Here is an 18,723-nt window from a genome sequence, read left to right as displayed (position 1 = left end):
ATGGCCATTTTTAAGGCACATGGGCATGTGTGTTGGCCGTGTGACCCAAGTCAAAGAGTTACACGGGGTTAGACACGGGCTGAGACACGACCATATGCTCCCATTTCGAATGTCCATATGGCCTGTGACACGGGTGTGTCTGTTGGCCATGTGAGGCACACGGCTAGGCCACAAGAGCGTGTGTCCCCTATTTTTGAGAAAATTTCTTAAGTGTTTAAAAAGTTTCTAAAGTTATCGGTTTAGTCCAGAACCACAACCAATGTATGTTTAGGGCCTCGTAGGCTCGTATTAGGGACAAAATGTTTAATTGTATTAAATTGTTTATGAATCGATAAATTTAATGTGAAATGAATGATTAAATGTTATATAAGTTCGGTAATGCCATGTAACCCTATTCCGGCATTAAATATGGGTGAGGGGTCTTACAGGTAATTTTAATGAACAAAAGATACACTCAACTTTTCACAAGTATAAATATCAAGGATGGAATTTTCTAAGTGGGGAAGAATTGTAACTGTCTGCCCGAGAGAGACCTAATATTCAGTTATTGTCTGGTGTATAATTGGTAAAGTCAATGGTAAAATTGAGTAAGTAACGTATTTGTTTTGGCTACATAGAGCACTTTGTGGGATTAGCCATTTTGCGAACTCTAATTTTTGGCGAGCTCTAGTGTTTGGCAGACTCTTTAGCAAAGTATCCACCCACCCCAAATGTTTTGAAAGAACTCATTAAGTTCACAGTTTGATTAGACTTGTTTTATATTTAGTGTTTGATGACTTAGAAAGTAATGTTTGGATTTAGTTAAGACTTAGTTAGAACCAAGCTAGAATTCTATAGATGATTTGACCTAAAACTTGTTAAGTGCATTTAATCATGGGAATCAAAGATGTCAATGGAATTATCAGATTTTTCCACCAAACGTTGTCTCCGTTTCATGAGTATGTAAGGATAATGTTGGCCATTAAGAGTTGGTATTACCACAAGAACTATCGAAAACTCACAATGTGTTCCACATGTCTATGTCATGAAGGTATTGATTAAATCCAGATAATGTGGTACAAATAGAAGACATAGAAGTAGAGCCAAATCTATCTTATGAAGAGGAGCCTGTTTGCATTTTAGCTAAAGAAGTGAAAGAGTTAAGAAATAAGAAGATCGCATTAGTAAAAGTGTCATGAGGAATCATAATGAAGAAGAAGCTACTTCGAAAAGGGAAATTTTAATGAAAGAACAATACACTCAACTTTTCACAAGTATAAATATAAATAATGAAATTTTTTAAGTGGGGGAGAATTGTAACTGACTGCCCAGCAGAGACCCAATATTCAGTTATTGTTTGGCATATAATTGGTAAAGTCAAGGGCAGAATTGAGTAAGTGAAGTATTTTTTTTTGGCTAAATAGAGCATTTTGTGGGATTAGCCATTTTGCGAACTCTAGTTTTTGGCGAACTCTAGGTTTGGCAGACTCTTTAGCAAAGTATCCACCCACCCCAAATGTTTTAAAAGAACTTGTTAAGTTCACAATTAGATTAGGCTTGTTTTATATTTAGTGTTTGATGACTTAGAAAGTAATTTTTGGATTTAGTTAAGACTTAGTTAGAATCAAACTAGAATTCTGTAGATGATTTAACCTAAAACTTCTTAAGAGCATTTAAGTAGGGCAATCAAGGGTGTTAATGGAATTATTTGATTTTTCCACTAAACCTTGTCTTTGTTTCATGAGTTTATAAGGATAATGTTGGCCATCAAGAGTTGGAATTACCACCAGAAATATCGAAGATTCACAATGTGTTCCACGTTTCTATGTTACGAAGGTATTGACCAAATCCAGATAATGTGGTTCAAATTAAAGACATAGAAGTAAATCCAAATCTATCTTATGTAGAGGAGCCTGTTTGCATTTTAGCCAAAGAAGTGGAAGAGTTAAGAAATAAGAGGATTGCCTTAGTAAAAATGTTATGGAAGAATCATAATATAGAAGAAGCTATTTGGGAAAGGGAAAGTTTAATGAAAGAAAAATACATTCAACTTTTCACAAGTATAAATATCAAGAATGAAATTTTCTAAGTGGAAGAGAATTTTAACTGTCTGCCCGGTAGAGACCAAATATTCAATTATTATTTGGCGTACAATTGGTAAAGTCAAGGGTAGAATTGAGTAAGTAAAGTATTTGCTTTGGCTAAATAGAGCACTTTGTGGGATTACCCATTTTGCAAACTCAAATTTTTGGTGAACTCTAGGGTTTGGCAGACTATTTAGCTAACTGGATACCCACCCCAAATGTTTTGAAAGAACTCGTTATGTTCACAGTTTGAATAGACTTGTTTTATATTTAGTGTTTGATTACTTAGAAAATACTGTTTGAATTTAGTTAAGACTTAGTTAGAACCAAACTAGAATTCTGTAGATGATTTGAACTAAAACTTCTTAAGTACGTTTAATCATAGGAATCAAGGGTGTCAATGGAATTTTATGATTGTTCCACTAAACCTTGTCTCCATTTCATGAGTATATAAGGATAATGTTGGCCATCAAGAGTTAGCTTTACCACCAGAACTATCAAAGATTCACAATGTGTTCCACGTGTCTATGTTACGAAGGTATTGACCAAATCCAGATAATGTGGTACAAATTGAAGACACAGAAGTAGAGCCAAATCTATCTTATGAAGAGAAGCTTGTTTGCATTTTAGTCAAAGAAGTGAAAGAGTTAAGAAATAAGAGGATCCCATTAGTAAATGTGTTATGGAGGAATCATAATATAGAATAAGCTACTTGGGAAAGGGACAATTTAATGAAAGAACAATACACTCAACTTTTCACAAGTATAAATATCAAGGATGAAATTTTCTAAGTGGGGGAGAATTGTAGCTGTCTGCCCGGCAGAGACCCAATATTCAGTTATTGTATGGAGTATAATTGGTAAAGTCAAGGGTAGAATTGAGTAAGTAAAGTATTTATTTTGCCTAAATAGAGCACTTTGTGGGATTAGCCATTTTACTGCAACACCTCTTACCCGTGTTCGATGCCGGGATAGGATACGAGGCATTACCAGACTTAAACACAAGCAAACATACAAAATCGGGCTGTAAAATTTTGTTCAAATTAAATTCACTCATACATATGCAAATTATCCCTTATATGGGCCTACAAGACCCAAAACATGCATCGGGTGTAGTTTAGGACTAAACCGAGTACTTTAGAAAACTTTGGGAAAACTTAGAAAATTTTCATGAAACAGGGTCACAGGCCCGTTCGGGTTGGCCGTGTGGTCACACATGCCCGTGTGGTCACACATGCCCGTGTGGCTTGGAACACACTCGTATCCTCAGCTCGTGTAACTCTCTATTTGTGACGTCATCAACACTAGTAGGGTCACACGGCCAAGTCAAACGCCCGTGTACTTAGGCCATGTGGAGAATTAAATTCCAAAAATTAAGTACAGACTTCACATGGCCTAGGCACACGCCCATGTCCTATGGCCATGTTCTTCACATGGCTGAGACACACAGCCGTGTCTCTACCCGTGTGTTTACTATTGGGCATTCTATTTTGCCAAATTAGGGTGTAGGGGACACATGGCCAAATCACACGCCCATGGGGCAGACCCTGTGTCACATACAGCCTAGACACATGCCCGTGTGGACAACTTTAAGGCTTTTTTCAAAGCCACTTGCCACCCTTTAAAGTTCACTCACTTATACATTTTTGATTGCATGCAACATAGTATATTTAGTCACTCAAATGCTCACAATCATAATTAATCCTTGACTTTGAATTGTCAACATATTACATGCTCAAACCATCATACTTTCATATGGAATTCCACACCAATTTCATATTTATTCATCCTTATAAACCTACCTTCAACCTACTCAATTATACGATGAAGATAATCATACCTATTAGTTCCAATTCATCCATTAAGCATATATGCCATTTATCACATCCATTACCAACAAGCAACCACCAACCACATCACAAGCATAAACACATTGCATGCATGCATAAATAATTAGGGTTACAACCCATGAAGCAAATATAAGCCACATCTCATGGCCTTATACAAAGTGAATCATAATACCATCATGAGCCAACTCATTTGGCTAATTAGTATGACACATAAAAAAATGACCAAGTCCCCTATACATGCCATACTCAAAATATTGAGACTAACAATACCCAAACCTCCAATTGATAGTGTGATCGAGTCTCCGACGTCCTTCGATCCCTGAGCTAGCTTGGCGGCACTATAAAATATGGAAAGGAAGGGGGGTAAGCATTAAAATTTAGTAAGACCATATGCAAATAATATGCTATCTAAACAAATATTTAACATACATTTAGCATAATGAACATAAATTCTTATTTCATCAAATCACTGAAACTTACTCATCACATAAACAACCTTGTCAAAAGTTCATTACATACCATGGCATTTGTAACATCCTGATTTTGTGCCTAGTCAAACTAGTGGTTTCGAGACCACAAATTCAAAGTGGAAAAATTTTGTTTTATGATTATTTTGATGTCTATGGCATGATTTCATGATTGTGTGAAAGTTTCATGAAGAAATTTTGTGAATAAGTGTCCAATTTGAATTTTAGGACTAAATTGCAAAAGTTGAAAAATTTGAGATTCTAGAAGCTGTAAGTATGAAATGGGTTTATATTATTATTTAGAGGTCTTTAAATAACAATTTACCCAATTCCTATTTTTATGGACAAAAAGGGGCATGCATAGGTGAAATTTTAAAGAAAAGCTTTAAGGGCATTTTGGTCATTTTGTAAATAAATGAATTAAAAGGGAAAATAAAGTCAAAGTCTATTCATCTTTTCCATGGTTGTGCTGAATTTGAAGAGTCACCATAGCTAGGGTTTCTTCAACTTTTCAAGCTTGAAAGTAAGTCAATCCTAGCCCTATTTTTAATGTTATTTGCATTTTTGAAATCCTTGAAGCATGATTTAGCCATTTCTACCCTTTATTTGAACTAGGGTTTATGTTAAAAAATTCACCCATGTGTGTCATGCATGTATTTTGATGATTAATGGAGGAATATGGAAGTTTTATGTTAGATGAACATCTTTTTCTAAGTGATTTCTCATGAAAACACCTAAAAGGACTTGTTTGTAAAACATGTAAAAATGGGTGTTAAAAATGTGATTTGATGAAAAATGTCGGATGTTATAAGAGGGAATATGAATTGGCTTGGCTTGGCTAACAAAGAAATTGGACACATTTCATTTTACGAGCTTAGGGACAAAGTGTAAATATGTAAATGTTTAGAGGTAAAATTATAATTTTTCAAAAGTATGATTTATAGAATGATTTGAATAATGTGATAATTAAATAAGTGAAATTTGCTATTATAGATCAAGAAAAACTGAGTCCAGGCCTAGATCGGGGAAAAAGCAAGATCTTGGACTAAATCGAATTAATGGTCCATATTTTGTACTGAGGTAAGTTTGTGTGTAATTAATACAACATTTTATTATGTATTTAACATTTAATGTTGCATGAATTGTATATTTGTATTTGTGAATGTTATTGATGTTGTCCCACAAGGATTTGTGGTGATGTAAGCCGGTTGAACTTTATGAGTACTTAGGGTACAAATATTATGATATTTAGGATGGTGAGATCCTGTATAAGGCCATATTTGGAATATGGCATCCGCATCAGTATGTGTTATCATGTAAGACCATATCTGGGATATGGTGTTGATATGAGAATTCGTGTAAGACCGCGTCTAGGACATGGCATCGAAATGAGATTTCATATAAGACCTTATCTAGGATATGGCATCGATGTAAGATCCCATGTGAGACCACATCTGAGACATGGCCTTGGCATCTTATTGTGTGTATGAAAATCCCAAGTACCCATAGTATTCCAAGTGGTTCAACGGGCAATCTAAGGATTGGTCAAAAAAATGACGAGGTATGATCATGTTGAAAGGGTACAGGTATGTACGCCAAGCTTGTAGTTATTGAGATTATGAAATGGTAAAACTTGGGTAATATAAGAATGAAAGAATTATGATCTTAAGTTCTATTGGACACTATGTAGTTGAATGAGATTGGATATGACTATAATGATTATTGAGAATGAGATGGATTAAGTTATGTTTTGTATGTGTATGAGAATGCATATTTTTATTACTTATTATTTACATGCAAGCTTATTAAGCTTTATGCTTACTCCCTTTTATTTTCGATTTCCTTATAGTGTCACCAAGCTAGCTCGAGGATCGAAGGACATCGAAGTTCGATTCACACTATCAACTTAATATTTTGGGTATAGTGAATTTAAGTATTTTTAGTACGACATGCATAGGGACTTGGTCTTTTTGTTATATGTCATATTGATTTAGCCAAATATGTTGGCTTATGATGATATTTGATTCATTTTGTCTAAAGCTATGAGATGTGGCTCATAATGAATATTGGTTGTAAACCATTTCATTTATGCACATATGTGCCAATGCTGTTATGATATGGAACATGGTTATTGATAGTTGAATGATGATGGTAGTTGGTGTGTGAATAAGTTAATAGCATAGTACATGTATGCAATCTAGGGAATATTGTTTATTTATATATGTGTATGTTGTTGGTAAAATTGATTTTCCATGATATGGAGTCTTAATCAAGTACAATGTGATGAGAAGTTGTCATGCATTAGCAATGTTTATGAAAGGTTAAGTACATGAAATTATGTCATGGGAAGTGCCATTGAAGTCATATTTGTGTATGTACAATTAAGGGTGGCAATTGGCTTGGAAAATAGCCTCAATAATTGTCCATATAGGTAGACACACGGACATGTGTCTGACTATGATGTCATCAACAAAATAAGGTCACACGGCCAAGCCACACACCCGTGTGCTCAGACCGTATGAATATAATGCAACTGAAACAAGTAAAAATCATACATATAACATCATGAACATAATCTTGTATTTCATCAAATCTCATAACCTTATTCTTCTCATATACTTATACACATGTTCTTAACACAAGCTCATCGTACTTCATGTCATTCACATGAGTTCGATGTACATATTTGTGCCCACTAGCACATAGTAGCTTACTTTCTTGTCTTGATGCATTCATCAAGATTACTCATCAAACTTCTCTTGAACTACCCGTTGAACATTCAAAATACTATCGGATACATCAAAAGCTTGCATCTAAGTGCCTTATATGTAGCCAATGCTACTTCATATCTCAGATCACATGTTGGTCGTTTACGAGCTACTCACGGGTTTGCTCATGCGGGCTGTCAGGTATCTGTAACACATGCCGAACTACCTCGCCATTAATAGCATATACGAGACCAGTACCTGGATGCCAAAACATGTGTCATATATACCACGAACTCAGACACAAGTCAATGAGTTCAGATGTCCCATATATCATGAACTCAGTGAGTTCATATTACATAATTCCTAATGACATTTCACTTGTATCCTAAATTATTCCTAAGGTTCAAACGAGATTTCCTCTATACCATATTTTCATTGAGCTTGCTCGTAATATCAATTTCATTATCCATAGCACCAATCACATACTCATGGAGTAATTAAGGCATCATTCATAATATAATGTAAGCATTTAAGCACATGATACATTAACACATTAATTAGATATACTTACCATACATGCAATATCAAGCATTTAAAGAATGGTATAAGTTGCATTATTTGCAAATGAACTTACCTCTGTACAAAATTGATAGAAACGAGCCTAATCCTCGTAAACTTAGTTTTTCCCCGATCAAATACCCGAATCACGTTTTTCTTGATCTATAATGCAAAATTCCACTTGTTCAATACACACATTACTCATATCGACTCATAACACAAGTTTAAGTAAAATTACCTTTTTACCCTTAAGTTTTCACTTATTTACATTTTAGTCCCTAGGCTCGTAAAACGAAATGCATGAAATTTCTTGGTTATCCAAGCCTAGCCGATTCATATTCCATCTCATATCAGTCTATATTTTCCTTTATTTTACATTTCTACTACTCATTTTTACACCTTTTTCAAACAAGTCCTTTTTAGGTATTTTCACTAAAAATCACTTAGTAAAAGATGTTTATCACACATCAAACATTCATATTAATCCATTAAACATCAAAATACAACCATGTCACTCATGGATCAATTTTTAAACATAAACCCTACAAATAAGGGTGGAAATAGGTAAATCAAGCTACGAGATTTCAAAAATGTAAAGAACATTAAAAACGGGCTAGGGAACACTTACTATTGAGCTTGAAAATGCCAAAAAACCTAGCTATGGAGAGCTTAGAAATTTTGGCAACCACATGAAGAAGGTGAGCTAATTTTTGCTTTAATTTCCCTTTTTATTCTTTTAATTACTAATTGACCAAAATGCCCTTAAGGCCTTTCTTTCAAAATTTTAGCCTGTTTGCATTTTAGCCAAAGAAGTGAAAGAGTTAAGAAATAAGATGATTACATTAGTAAAAGTGTTTTAGAGGAATCATAATATAGAAGAAGCTACTTGGGAAAGGGAAAGTTTAATGAAATAAGAATACACTCAACTTTTCACAAGTATAAATATCAAGAATGAAATTTCGTAAGTGGAGCAGAATTGTAACTGTCTGCCTGAAAAAGACCCAATATTCAGTTATTGTCTAACATATAATTGGTAAAGTCAAGGGTAGAATTGTAACGCCCCAATTTTTGGGTTTTTTGGGTTTCTATGATTTTTAAAATTTGTGTACGTTCTGGTTGGTTAAAATATATATTTTAGTAGGTTAGTGGGCCTTTGGAAAGCCCAAACTTAAGTTAAATCCGTGGTAGTCTTCGAAATTTTAATTTTATGAACAGGTGATGCAATTGGCGTTTAGGATTTTAAGAGTAAAGGGGTAAAAGATGACACAAAAAGGAGTGTAGTGTAGTGGCAAGGTGGCGCCACTTAGGGAACAAGGAAGTGACGGCATAGAGGAAGCAAGGGGTCCAAGGTTCAAGTCTTGGCTCTTGCAATATATTTTGGTTTTTCTTTTCAATAAATCTAGAAGCAAGTAGGTGTGCTTTAAAGTTTAATATGTTGGGTTTATGACACACATGAGTGGATGGCCTAGTGGTGGTGGCGTGAGTTGGCATGTGAGAGGACTTTGGTTCGAATCCCTTGGCACGCAAAGGTTGATTATTTTGCTATGTTGGGATGGCAAGAGTTGGTGTTGGTTTTAAACTTTGGTGATGGAGGGATCCCACATCGGGAAGCTAACATAAGAGTAGATGGTGAGTTGGCTTTAAATGGAGCAAACCATGAGGAGAGTAGGCATACCCTTCTTGGCTGATCCCTTTCACTTTGTGACGTGCTCGTTTGGGTTAGGCGTCAGCTAAGAGTGTTTGGAGCGCGGATTAACTGGAGTCTCCTAACAGGTGTGCATTTCTTATTACTCTAGTAGTAGGACGGCTATTTCGGGCCGCGATGGGCTGAAATGGGCCATGTGGTCCCAATGGGTCCGTAGGCCCAAGTGGATAAACAGTAGAATTATTAAAATACCCCTGTAGGGTAGGACTACCGATTTACCCCTGGAGGGTAAAATAACTATTTTGCCCCTCGTGCGTAAATGACTAACTTGTGTGATGATTGGGTTAGTTGACGTGGATTTATGTTAGTTATCGTTAATTCGTGAGTCTAATGTGTTAGTGATCAATTGTAGGATTATCACGTGGGAAATATCATCATCAATCATCATCAACCAGGTGTGTAAACGACACCCTCCCTTAGACTGAATCGGTAAAAGCTGAAATACCGAAACGTTGGTATTTTATGAACTTCTGACGTCTGGCCTTCGTGAACGATTGTTAATGATTATGGTGCATTTGGATGATTAGAGAGTAGAGTGTGCATTTTCGTGCACAACGGTATTTTTAGGCTTAATGGGCCGAAAATGGGCCAACAGGCCCACTTTGGTAAAAAGACGAGGTAAGTACTTCTAATTACTTGGTAAACGTTAGAATAAGCATGAAACCTTAGCAATAGGTAATAATTACTGAAATACCCTTATGCATGCAAAATTACGATTTTACCCTTAGGGTTATTTTTTTTCTGAAAAGCATGATGTTCTCTTTCTGAATACGTATGCCATGACATATTATTTACATTGCATGGGACATGGGTTTATATTGATGGAGGAAGCATTCAGCGACCTCATCGCAATCTGGTGGCCTCGCCACATATATCTGATACGGTGACTTCACACAATATCCGCCACCTCATTTGCAATCGGTGGCTTCACCACATATATATATATCTATTCTGGTAGCCTAGCCACAATATCTATATCTGGTGAATTCATCACAATATCTAGCAGCTTCGCTACAATTTCTGTGGTGTGTAGCAGTTGGGTGGGTCGAGTAGTCTCCCCACATGGTGTAAGGCTAGTACGGGGGTGTTATAGATGGCTCTCGGTTAGGATTTCTGCATTCATGATATATTTGTTCTGTATCTGCTATGGGCCTATGGGTTTCATTCTGATTTCTGTACTGGGCCAAGGCCCAGATAAGTCTGACTCCGAGGTTTGATCTGTTTTAGGCTATGGTTGGGCTATGTTACACACTAAGTGTACCGAACTCACCCTTTATTTTCATCCCTGCAGGAAATCCCCAACCATAGTGGGCTTGGAGCTGTGAGGGATTCGGAATGGCCACATCATCTGCAAAGTTGGTTTTTCTAAGTTAGTTTATTTTTATTATTTTTATATTCTGATTTAATTTTGGGTTTTAAGTTGTAATAAGGCCGTTATTTAAATTTCTTTTTCCGCTATGGTTTTATTTTCTAATTATTTTTATACTATGTCGAAACTGCTAGTATTAGGCTGCACGAGTTTTCAAAATTAATGAACGTTTCCAAGACTCAACAAGCACAACAAATGGATAGCCTAAAGATTGATAAATTGGCTTTTCATTCAACTGATGTTTTTACAAAGTCCATGTGACACGTTAGATCTGGCCATAATGTCTAGGCCGGGTTTGGGGTGTTACATTTAGTGGTATCAAAGCCAGGTTGCAACAACTCGGCTGTAGAACGGGTCTAAAAACGGGAGTTTGTAAAGAAACAGTGAATAAAGGTTTTTAAAAATCATTTTTTTTTGGAACTTGATTATAAATTGTTTTCGAGAATGTTTCCAATAATTTCTCTTTACAAATAGATGATTTTAAAGATTAAAATAGGTTTTCTAAAATTAGGTTTTTTTTAAAAGGTGGCACACCGAATCTCCGGCCCAAGTCTGTAAGTTTTCTGAGCCTTTCTGATTGTTTCTGAAATATCTGTTATATGCTTGTACAAAACCTTATCATGGTACTTTAGTTAGGGTAACACCGAACTATAGAAACTCGATAAGTAGATGAGATCAGTAGCTAGGCTACCGCAAAAGGAAACAAACTCAAACTCAATTCTTGTTATTCATAAGACATCCAGTAATGAACATCAAATATTAAACCGATTCATAAAATTCTTAATCAGATAATACGAAATGAGTACACGAGCAACTCGTGGAAGAGGCCGCGGATGTGGCCGAGGTAATGCTCAGGCTGAATCTTCGTCTTCAAGACATGTACCGATAACAGATGCACCGGTACCACCGGCAACGGAGGTAGAGTCTCATGATCGAGGTGTCGGGGACGATGCTCTGTCCCAGGCAATGCTCCGAGTTTTGGAAAGGGTTGCTGGGGCAAGTACGGGAAATAGAATTCGGGGGTCTATTTCTAAGCGTCTCCGGCCAAATGGAGCAGAGATATTTAGGGGCGTATCTGGTGTAGCTCCGAATGTGGCTGAGTATTGGTTAGAAGCCACAGAGCAGATTATGGATGATCTGGACTGCTCTATGTAGCAGAAGCTGAAGGGAGCCATATCCTTACTCAGGGATGAGGCTTATCAGTGGTGGCTTACGGTGAGAGATGGAACTCCTACTGATAGTGTGACTTGGGAGCTGTGTAAGACAACCTTCAAAGGAAAGTATGTTGGGGCTAGTTATGTGGACACTCGTCGAAAAGAATTTTTGAACCTGGTCCAAGGGAGTAAGTCAGTGCCTGAGTATGAGTCTGAGTTTCTGAGACTGAGTCGGTATGCTTTTGGGATTGTCGCTACAGAGTATGAGCGTAGTGTACTCTTCGAGGATGGTCTGAGAGATGAACTTAGGGTGCTGATTACTCCACAGAGGGAGCGTAACTTCACTGCTTTAGTGGAGAAAGCTAAGATAGATGAGGAAGTGAAGCATACAGAAAGACAGAATCATGAGAAAGATCAGAACCTTTTAAGGAGAGATTCAAGACTTTCAGGTGGTATGAATAGGAATGTTAAGAGAGAAAGGGTAATGGAGCCAATTCGAGCAGTACTGATGAATGCTGTTAGACCGCAGGGTTGTAAGAATTGTGGGAAGATGCATATGGACGAGTTTCAAAAACGTTCTGGTGCTTGTTTCTGATGCGAATCTATGGAGCATAGGGTTAAGGATTGTCCCCAGGAACCAGATCAGGTTAAGTTTTAGAGTAGAGGGTCGCTCAACCAGTGAGGGGTGGACCACAGTTTCCCAGAGGACGAGGGCAAGGCAGAGGTGGTAATGGAAACGGTCGAGGAAGAGGAGTACCTGGTAGGGGTATTGGATTTGCTGAGGCTCGTCAGCCGGCATTGGTGTATGCAGCTCGTCGCCGAGAGGAGGGTGATGCACCTGACGTCATAACTAGTACGTTTCTGATTTCCAGTATGCCGTACACTGCGTTGATAGATGTTGGATCCACCGATTCATATGTTGTATGTGCTATATTTGGGTCACTGGGTGTGTGCTCTGAGGAGACTGTGAGTGGGGTATCTGTACTAAGTCCTTTGGGTCACTCGGTTAGGGTAGATTAACTGTATAGAGATGTGCCTATAGAAATTCAAGGAAAAGTTTTCTCTAGAGATTTGATGGAGCTACCTTTCGGAGAATTCGATCTCATTTTGGGAATGGATTGGCTTGTTAAGCATAGGGCTACTCTAGATTGTGCTGCTAAGCGAATGATGTGAAAGACCACAAAGGATGAGGAGGTTTTGGTGATAGACGAGTGTAGGGATTATCTGTCTAATGTGGTGTCGGCATTGAAAGCCAAGAAGTGGATTCGAAAGGGATGTGAGGCTTATTTGGCATTTGTAAGCCAATCAGAAACTGAGGATCTGATAGTGGATAAATTTAGAACCATTAAGGATTTTCAAGATGTTTTTCCAGAGGAGCTTCCAGGTTTGCCCCCGAACTGAGAGATTGATTTTGGAATCGACTTGTTGCCTGGAACGGCACCGGTGTCCATTGCACCTTATAGGATGGCACCGATGGAGTTGGTGGAGCTGAAAGCCCAAATTCAAGAGTTATTGAATAAAGGCTTCATTAGGCTAAGTGTGTCTCCTTGGGGAGCACTAGTGTTGTTTGTAAAGAAGAAAGATGGGTCAATGCGGATGTGCATCGATTATCGGCAGTTGAACAAACTAACGATTAAGAACAAGTACCCACTGCCGAGAATCAATGATTTATTCGACCAACTTAGAGGAGCTTCAATATTTTCCAAGATTGACCTTCGATCTGGGTATCGTCTCTTGAGGGTTAAGGAGGTGGATATTCACAAGACGACATTCAGAACTTGGTATGGTCACTATGAGTTCTTGGTTATGCCATTTGGGTTGACAAACACACCTGCGGCATTTATGGAACTAATGAATTGAGTGTTCCAGCCATACTTGGATCGGTTCGTGGTCGTCTTTATCAACGATATTCTGGTTTATTCTAAAACTGAGGAGAAGCATGATGAGCATCTTCGTATTGTGCTGCAAGTGTTGAGGGAGAAGGAGCTTTATGCGAAATTCAGTAAGTTTGAATTCTGGTTGAGAGAGGTAAATTTGTTGGGGCATGTTGTCTCTGCTGAAGGGATCAAGGTGGACCCTCGAAAGATTGAACCGATTCTAGAATGGAAGTCACTGAGGTCAGTGTCAGAAATTCGAAGTTTTCTGGGTTTAGCTGGGTACTATAGAAGGTTTGTGGAAGGATTTTTTGTGATGGCAGTGCCTTTGACAAAGCATATAAGGAAGGGAGTACCGTTTGTTTGGACTGAGAAACAACAGGAATCTTTTGAGAAGCTGAAGAAAGTTCTGACTGAGGCACCTATATTGATTCTGCCGGAGTCTGGAAAAGATTTTACCGTATACAGTGATGCAAGAGGGTAAAGTGGTTGCTTATGCATCGCAATGCACTTAAACCACATGAAGTTAACTATCCTACTCATGATCCGGAGTTTGCGGTAATTTTGGGCTTAAGATTTGGAGACATTACATGACGGAGAAAGGTGTATTATATACACGATCATAAGAGTCTTAAGTACTTGCGACTCGAAGGAGCTGAACCTTAGGCGCGGAGATGGATAGAGTTGCTTAAGGATTATGACTGCGATTGAGTATCACCGAGCAAAGCTAATGTGGTGGTGATGCCCTAAGTCGTAGAAGCAGATGTCGATCCGAGAGCCATGTTTGCTCGTTTGAGTCTGTATGACGACGGTAGTCTGTTAGCAGAACTGCAAGTTAAGCCGACTTGGGTGGATGAGATTAAGGAAAAATAGTCAAGGGATGAGTCCCTGGTTTCTCAATTCTAGCAGGTTAAGAATGGGGATACTTTTGAGTTCGGATTGAACAGTGAGTTAGTTCTGTGTTACCAAGGTAGAGTTTGTATTCTGAAAGACCCTGACTTGAGGCAAGCAATTCTGAAAGAAGCTCATGGAGGTCTGTGTGCTATGCATCCTGGAGGGAGTAAAATGTATCGCGACTTAAAGGAGTTGTATTGGTGGCCTGGATTGAAGCGAGAGGTAACAGAAGTTGTGGGAAAATGTCTGACTTGTCAGTAAGTGAAAGCTAAACATCAATTAACTTCCGGACTTTTGCAACCAGTGAAAGTACCACTTTGGAAGTGGGAGAGGGTAACCATGGATTTTGTGAGTGGTTTACCCTTGACACCATTGAAGAAGGACTCAATTTGGGTAATTGTGGATAGGTTGACCAAATCTGCTCATTTCATACCTGTCCGCACTGATTATTCACTTCAGAAGTTAGCTAAATTTTATGTTGCAGAAATAGTGCGACTTCACGTAGTGCCAGTGTCGATTATTTCTAATCGAGATCCTAGATTCACATCTCGATTTTGGCAAAAGTTGCATGAGGCGTTGGGTACACGGTTACACTTTAGTACAGGCTTTCATCCTCAGACTGATGGTCAGTCGGAAAGGGTTATTCAGATTCTGGACGACATGTTGAGGGGATGCATTATCGACTTTTGAGGTAGTTGGGAGGATTAATTACCGTTGGCAGAGTTTGCATACAACAACAGTTACCAGACAAGTATTTGAATGGCTCCTTTTGAGGCACTGTATAGGCGAAGATATCGTACACCTAGTTGTTGGACCGAGTTGGGTGAACGACAGGTTCTTGGACCTGAGTTGGTGGCAGATACTGAGGATAAGGTCAAGTTGATTAGAGACTAGTTGAAGGAAGCATCTGATAGACAGAAGTCATATGCAGATTTGAAGCGCAAGGAAATTGAGTACTCTGAGGGTGATATGGTCTTCTTGAAGGTTTCACCTTGGAAGAAAATATTAAGGTTTAGGAGGAAAGGCAAGTTAAGTCCGCGGTTCATTGGGCCTTATCGGATTCTTAAACGAGTGGGTCCAGTGGCTTATCAGTTGGAGCTACCTCTAGAATTGGATAGGATTCATGATGTCTTTCACGTCTCCATGTTAATGCGGTATCATTCTGACCCTACTCATGTTGTGCCGGTTGCAGAGATCGAGGTCCAAACAGACTTGACTTTTAAGGAAGAGCCCGTATAGATTTTGGATCGAGATGTTAAGCTTTTAAGGAGGAAATCAGTTCCGCTAGTAAAGGAGCTGTGGCGCAATCATGGCAGAGAGGAAGCTACTTGGGATCCAGAAGTGGCGATACGTCAACAATATCCTTATCTGTTTGATTCAGGTAAAATTTCGAGGACGAAATTTCTTTAAGGAGGGTAGAGTTGTAACGCCCCAATTTTCGTGTTTTCTGTGTTTCTGTGATTTTTAAAATTTGTGTGTGTTCTGGCTGGTTAAAATATATATTTTAGTAGGTTAGTGGGCCTTTGGAAGGCCCAAACTTAAGTTAAATCTGTGGTAGTCTTCGGAATTTTAATTTTATGAACAGGTGATGCAATTGGCGTTTGGGCTTTTAAGAGTAAAGGGGTAAAAGATGATACAAAAAGGAGTGTGGTGTAGTGGCAAGGTGGCACCACTTAGGGGGACAAGGAAGTGACACCATAGAGGAAGCAAGGGGTCCAAGGTTCAAGTCTTGGCTCCTACAATATATTTTTGTTTTTCTTTTCAATAAATCTAGAAGCAAGTAGGTGCGCTTTAAAGTTTAATGTGTTGAGTTTATGACACACATGAGTTGATGGCCTAGTGGTGGTGGCGTGAGTTGGCATGTGAGGGGACTTTGGTTCGAATCCCTTGGCACGCAAAGGTTGATTATTTTGCTATGTTGGGACGGCAAGAGTTGGTGTCGGTTTTAAACTCTGGTGATGGAAGGATCCCACATCGGGAAGCTAACATAAGAGTAGATGGAGAGCTGGCTTTAAATAGAGCAAACCATGAGGAGAGTAGGCATACCCTTCTTGGCTGATCCCTTTCGCTTTGTGATGTGCTCGTTTGGGTTGGGCGTCAGCTAAGAGTGTTTGGAGCGCGGATTAACTGTAGTCTCCTAACATGTGTGTATTTCTCATTACTCTAGCGATGGGGACGGCTATTTCGGATGCGATGGGCTGAAATGGGCCATGTGGTCCCAATGGGTCCGTAGGCCCAAGTGGATAAGTTGTAGAATTACTAAAATACCCCTGTAGGGTAGGACTACCGATTTACCCTTGGAGGGTAAAATGACTATTTTTCCCCTCGTGCATAAATGACTAACTTGTGTGATGATTGGGTTAGTTGACGTGGATTTATGTTTGTTCTCGTTAATTCGTAAGTCTAATGTGTTAATGATCGATTGTAGGATTATCGTGTGGGAGATATCATAATCAATCATCATCAACCAGGTGTGTAAACGACACCCTCCCTTAGACTGAATCGGTAAAAGCTGAAATACCGAAACGTTGGTATTTTGTGAACTCATGACGTCTGAAGCGCCAGAGACACATTGTTAATGAATATGGTGCATTTGGATGATTAGAGTGAAGTGTGTGCATTTTCGTGCACAACAGTATTTTTGGGCTTAATGGGCCGAAAACGGGCCAATAGGCCAACCGGCCCACTTTGGTAAAAAGACGCGGTAAGTACTTCTAATTACTTGGTAAACGTTAAATAAGCATGAAACCTTACAATAGGTAATAATTACTGAAATACCCTTATTCATACAAAATTACGATTTTACCCCTAGGGTTATTTTTTTCTGAAAATCATGATGTTCTGTTTCTGTATACGTATGCCGTGACATATTATTTCTGTTGCATGGGACATGGGTTTATATTGATGGAGGAAGCATTCTGGCAGCCTCGCTGCAATCTGGTGCCCTCGCCACATATATCTATTCTGGTGACTTCGTCACAATATCTGCCAGCCTCGCTGCAATCTGGTGGCTTCGCCACATATATATATTTGTTCTGGTGGCCTAGCCAAAATATCTGTATCTGGTGACTTCGTCACAATATCTGGCAGCTTCGTTGCAATTTCTGTGGTGTGTAGCGATTGGGTGGGTCGAGTAGTCTCCCCACATGGTGTAAGGCTAGTACGGGGGTGTTATGGATGGCTCTGGGTTGGGATTTCTGCATTCATGATATATTTGTTTTGTATCTGCTATGGGCCTATGGGTTTCATTCCGATTTTTGTACTGGGCCAAGGCCCAGATAAGTCTGACTCTGAGGTTTGATCTATTTTGGGCTATGCTTGGGTTATGTTACACACTGAGTTTACCGAACTCACCCTTTATTTTCATCTCTACAGGAAATCCCCAACCATAGTGGGCTTAGAGTCATGAGGGATTGAGTGGCCACATCATCTGCAAAGTCGGTTTTCTAAGTTAGTTTATTTTTATTATTTTTATATTCTGATTTAATTTTGGGTTTTAAGTTGTAATAAGGCCGCTATTTAAATTTCTTTTTCCGCTATGGTTTTATTTTCTAATTATATTTATACTATGTCGAAACTGCTAGTATTAGGCTGCGCGGGTTTTCAAAATTAATGAACGTTTCCAAGACTAAACAAGCACAACAAATGGATAGCCTAAAGATTGATAAACTGGCTTTTCATTCAACCGCTATTTTTACAAAGGCCACCCCAATCACTTAAACCAACTAATGCATACTAAGTCGTAAGTCCATGTGACACGTCAGATCTGGCCATAACATCTGGGCCGAGTTTGGGGTGTTACAAGAATTGAGTAAGTAAAGTATTAGTTTTGGTTAAATAGAGCACTTTGTGGGATTATCCATTTTGTGAACTTCAATTTTTGGCAAACTAGGGTTTGGCAGACTCTTTAGCTAAGTATCGACCCACCCCAAATGTTTTAAAAGCACTTGTTTAGTTCAAAGTTTGATTAGACTTGTTTTATATTTACTTATTGATGACTTAAAAAGGAATGTTCGGATTTAGTGAAGACTTAGTTAGAATCAAACTTGAATTCTTTAGATGATTTGACCTAAAACTTGCTA

Source organism: Gossypium arboreum, chromosome 7 (assembly GCF_025698485.1).
Source record: "Gossypium arboreum isolate Shixiya-1 chromosome 7, ASM2569848v2, whole genome shotgun sequence".
NCBI classification, from domain to species: Eukaryota; Viridiplantae; Streptophyta; class Magnoliopsida; order Malvales; family Malvaceae; genus Gossypium; species Gossypium arboreum.
Note: the sequence above shows the minus strand (reverse complement) of the source record.